Raw genomic sequence first — 6,000 nt, forward strand, 5'->3', positions numbered from 1 at the left:
CCAAAAATGGTTGAAATTAGTAGAAGGGTTTCAGAGTCGAAGCTAAACATGTTCAAATGTTAACGCACAACAATGGATGAAAAAAAGATGTATAGTAAACTCAGGTAACCACATAATCAAGGTAGACATCGTAAAGTTGATTCTTCAACGTTTCTGATTTATTTTTCACATTTTATAGTTTGGTTTGATCATGATGTAAAGTGTTTTTGACAATTATACAAAGTAACAGAGAACTGCATACCACGCTGATTTCTTGTATCTTGTTACAACTGTGCAGTTACATAAAGTAACAGAGGAATATATACCACACTGATTTCTTGTATCTGATAACAACTGTACAGTTATATAAAGTAACAGAGAAATATATACCACACTGATTTCTTGTATCTGATTTCAACAGTACAGCTTCTATTCATCTTGTTTCTGAGTTTTGTGAAAGAAAACTAAGAATACAGTATTAATATTTATCATACTAACAAAGCATGCATATTTTCAAGCATATTGTACAATGTAACAATTTCATAATCCATCAGGATAATACGAAACTTTTTCAATTAGGATAAAATTGCATATATTTTAGTTTTAAATTTTGATCATTTTTGTATATCTTTATATGCAGCTCTTCTTCAGAAGGAAATCTGAAATGTCCACAATCACCTAGTCCTCCTAAAGTGATACTTTAAACAATGTATTAAATAATTCTTGCAAATGTAAAAAATTCTAAAAATGTAGAACAGTTTTAAAAATTTTGCATGTTTATATAATAAGGATTATGAAAACCTAGCTGTACTGTAAAGAGATGATTTTTTTCTTTCTACTTTCAAACAACTACACAGCACATCTGGAGAAATATATCAAGATAAAGTAACAATATTAGTGTTAACCTATATGAAATATTATAATGACCCCTTTAATAAATCTTGTCATGCATTGTCTATATACAGTTTAGCAGGTCGAGGAAACTATTTTCTGTGACGTCGGAATAAATTTACATGTTAAGTGAGGAAACAACGTGACTGACAAATCGACCAATCAGCTCAATGAGTTGCATTATGGTCTACTACAAAAATACTACACGTGTGTTTCTAAAAGGCCAATTTTTTAAATCGCTCTCGGAAAAACGTGATGCATTTTTCCAAGCATTTTACACACTTAATACAATATGAACATCATTATCTACTGATTCCATGCTCACATTTATATACAAATGATTTGCAATGATAAAAATTAGGGTTTTCTCCACTCCATTGTACAAGTCCGTTTGTTGACAGCTTTCCCCGTGCTGTATAGCTGGACCGTCAGTGAAAAGTGAAATTTCACGTGACTATTCCTTGGTCCAAAAACAATCAACTCTGAGGTGTGCTCACGTATTGTCAATGTTTGTAACGTACACAACCTCGAAATACCGGTATATGCTACTCATGTTGTTAATGTGCATGATGGTTTATATAACAGGTAAATAATAAAAAAAATGCAACTATAGAATTTTTTTTATAAAATGCAAGTTTTAATTTCTTGTAACAAATAACTGAGCAACAACTCCATGAATTTAACCAGTAACATGGCATATTAACGAATATCGAGTTAAAAACTTGAGTCTTATTTACTAGTGAAGACTTTGTGAGCGGTATTTCAAAGTTCTATTTAACCAGGAAAACTTTGTTTGTTAATGTGAGCATGGGGAATCTTAATAAGTACCCAATCTTCGTATTTTTCATGACAAATTTCAAAAAAATTGTTAGCTGACTTTCCTGCAGTCGTTTGAAATCGCGTCCTAAAATTCCCTGAGCCACGTGTTTGTAGTAAAAATAAACATGTAGTAGACCATCATGCTTTTCGGCTCATTCACTGGATTGGACAATTGTTTGCTGTGAGCACCTCTGTGTGCAATCGCAACAATATCCATATAAGGTAGTTTCCTCGACCTGTTTAGTACCTGATCCCACCTCTGATATGTTTGCTCTGCTCCTATTTTGTTTAATGGACTTTTGAGCTTGAATACTGTTCGTTATCTCCATTTATTCCATTCAGGAAATATGTCTATGTATAAGCAAAGACATGATATGGTTGGACAAGGAATCGAACCCAAGTTCCTTGCAATGGCATGAATCACTAGTCTGGTTCTATACCAATTAAGCTATCCAGGCCAATATCCATGGCATTCCCTCTTTAAATTGTCTTTGCCCTTGAAAACCCAACCCATGTTCTGAAGCGACCTTAAGTTCTTATTTATTTTTTTTTTTTAACTTGTCAAAAGTTCATAACAAATCAGTGTAAGAGTAACAAGAGATGTTTATAAAACACTTCTGCCCCCTCCCCCAAAATTGTATTTTTCCAAGTCCAAAAGGGCATTACTCTGTCAAAAATGGCGCGATCGTATCCAAAACAGAACTTGACCTAGATTTTTATGTGATATAACTGTATACCAAATTTCATTTCTGTATGTGCATCGGTTGTGAATAAAATGAACGGAAACTGCAAACGCAGGTACGATAAGGCTTCCCAGAGAATATTGTAGTGTACTCTGTGTATGCTCTTCTCTGAACTAAAAATGTATGACGTCATAATTGAAAATGACGTCAATTCACTGCATACTTGAGCTGTAATGAAGGGGAGAGTGTCATAAACTTTACACCTTATTTCAATCTGTATATAAAAATGCAGAACGCTAGTTTAAAATAAACGTGTTTTTATCATTTTTTCAAAAATCTAATATATCCGAATAATTTAGATAACTTTGCTTTATTACTCTTGTTTAAAAGTCAGCGTGTTCAAACTACGTACGAAAATGAACGTTTGACATTTACCCCTTTTTATACCCGTGAACAGAGGCAGAATTCATAATATGTGTACAAAAGAGCCTGGCGCAGGTTATTTATGAGGATTTTTAAAATATTTTTTGTGGAAATATGTAAGAGGAGTGTCCCCTCTAACTGAATTCTGCTTGGGAAAAATGTATGATGGCCTTGTTTTAAAACAGATGACGATATTCAGCGGAAAATACCCTCAAACTTGTAGGTATAAGTTGAAGTTATTGTGAAATCCATTGTACAACAGATATAGTATAACTTTTCACTAATACATTTCGGGTTCACAAGGATGGGTGTTGCTAAAACGCGGAACGGAAAACGGAACGGAACGGAAAACGGAAAATATTTCTCAAGCAAATAACAAAGATTCGATATAAATCAGATAAAGAGCAATCTTCTTCTTGTAAAAGTCACTTCTAATAAAAATTTATTGTAAACTATCATATATTTATGAGTCATACACACACACAAAATGGTACTGGAATTCGAACCCCCCCCACCACTTGCACACACAAACCATTGGCGTCGGAAGAAAATTTAAAGTGGGGGGGGGGGGCTAAGTGTAAAAAAAATATACCTTCAAAAAAATCCTTGCAAGCAAAAAAAAAAAAGGAAATGTCTATTTCCCGTACTCGAAAATCCTATTTTCTAGGGGGGGGGGGGGGGGGGAGTTTGAACTTCTATACTAAGTATATATTTGGAAAAAAAGAGGGGGCTAAGACCCCCCCCCCCCCCCCGTATCGCCCCCCCCCCCCCCCACACACACACACACGGTTCCGAGGCCTATGCAATCACACACACAAAATTGGATTTTCGTGTTTGGACAAAGGACATTTCCTCCATTTTTGCTCGTCAAATTTGTTGTATGTTTGTAATTTTTTCTAAACCCCACCCCCTCTTTCAATTTGTTTCCAATGTCAATGTCTGTAAAGACAAAAATAACAAGAGGCCCAGGGGCCACAGCGCTCACCTGAGCACATCGGGCTTGAATTTACCCCCCCCCCCTTTCCAGGCCTTCATCATTTGAACAAACTAGAATCCACACTACCTGAGGATGATTCCATATAAATATCACTAATCATAGCTTTGAAGTACTTGAAAAGAAGATTTTAAAAGGTTTCCCTATATATCCCTATGTAAAACTTGGGACAGCCATTTTGGCCCCATCCTAGCCCCAGGGGTCATGATTTGAACAAACTTGAATCTACACTACCTGAGGATGATTCCACATGAGTTTCATCTTTCCTGGCCCAGTGGTTCTTGAGAAGGATTTTTAGAGATATTTCCTATATATTCCTATGTAAAACTTGGGTCGGCCATTTTGGCCCCACCCTTGCCCCGGGGGTCATGATTTGAACAAACTTGAATCTACACTACCTGAGGATGATTCCACATGAGTTTCATCTTTCCTGGCCCAGTGGTTCTGGAGAAGAAGATTTTTAAAGATTTTTCCTTTATATTCCTATGTAAAACTTGGGTCGGCCATTTTGGCCCAACCCTTGCCCCGGGGGTCATGATTTGAACAAACTTGAATCTACACTACCTGAGGATGATTCCACATGAGTTTCATCTTTCCTGGCCCAGTGGTTCTGGAGAAGAAGAATTTTCCTATATATTCCTATGTAAAACTTGGGTCGGCCATTTTGGCCCCACCCTTGCCCCGGGGATCATGATTTGAACAAACTTGAATCTACACTACCTGAGGATGATTCCACATGAGTTTCATCTTTCCTGGCCCAGTGGTTCTGGAGAAAAAGATTTTTAAAGATTTTTCCTATATATTCCTATGTAAAACTTGGGTCGGCCATTTTGGCCCCACCCTTGCCCGGGGGGTCATGATTTGAACAAACTTGAATCTACACTACCTGAGGATGATTCCACATGAGTTTCATCTTTCCTGGCCCAGTGGTTCTAGAGAAGAAGATTTTTAAAGGTTTTTCCTATATATTCCTATGTAAAACTTGGGTCAGCCATTTTGGCCCCACCCTTGCCCCGGGGGTCATGATTTGAACAAACTTGAATCTACACTACCTGAGGATGATTCCACATGAGTTTCATCTTTCCTGGCCCAGTGGTTCTGGAGAAGAAGACTTTTAAAGATTTTTCCTATATATTCCTATGTAAAACTTGGGTCGACCGTTTTGGCCCCACCCTTGCCCCGGGGGTCATGATTTGAACAAATTTGAATATACACTACCTGAGGATGCTTCCACATGAGTTTCATCTTTCCTGGCCCAGCGGTTCTGGAGAAGAAGATTTTTTAAAAATGCCATTAATTTTTAACAAATTCATGATTATCTCCCCTTGGAAAAGGGCGTGGCCCTTCATTTGAACAAACTTGAATCCCCTTCACTCAAGGATACTTTGTGCCAAGTTTGGTTGAAATCGGCCCAGTGGTTCTTGAGAAGAAGATGAAAATGTGAAAAGTTTACGACGACGACGACGACAACGACGACAACAACGACAACGACGACGACGACGACAGACAACGGACAGATTGCGATCAGAAAAGCTCACTTGAGCCTTTGGCTCAGGTGAGCTAACTAGTTATGATATTCAGATTATACACGCAGTGTCGAATTCGCGAATGATGAAAGAGGGAGTGGCAGTTTCGGGTCTGTGTAGGGACCCACAGCCACATTAAAAATTGATTTATTAAATCTTATGTTTATTTTGGAGTCAAAAAAGAGGGGGGGGGGGGGGGGGTTCAGACCTATCACAGCTTATAAGACTTTTCTGATGAGTGGGAATATTTACGGGGACATTCATAAACAACTCCCCCCCCCGCACAACATACAAACATATGTACCTCATATACCTCATATGTGCATTATATCTTCCACATGAAAGATTTCCTACTTTGTCTATCCAGAAAACGACTCTATTTTGAATAAAATTTAACAACCAGTGAGTATGAGAGATGTTTATTCGAGCTTGCCGTTAAGATTTGCACTAAACGTTATCGTAATATTTCTTTTACATTTTATTTCTCTTTCCGTGGTTCAATAAGATATCAAATATTGCCCCCCCCCCCCCTAGTCATAATCTTTTTACTACAGAAATGTTCATTCAAGTTCACATCCTCACTTTTTGTGAATGTAATTAATTTAGTAAGTTAGTGTAAAAAAAAATAGTACTGAAAGATGTTGAAGTTGAAACTTATCCCCCCGCCTGAATCAAACAATTGTTT

This window comes from Saccostrea cucullata, unplaced genomic scaffold (assembly GCF_032062105.1).
Source record: "Saccostrea cucullata isolate Sc308-1 unplaced genomic scaffold, CSIRO_AGI_Scuc_v1 ctg1363, whole genome shotgun sequence".
NCBI classification, from domain to species: domain Eukaryota; kingdom Metazoa; phylum Mollusca; class Bivalvia; order Ostreida; family Ostreidae; genus Saccostrea; species Saccostrea cuccullata.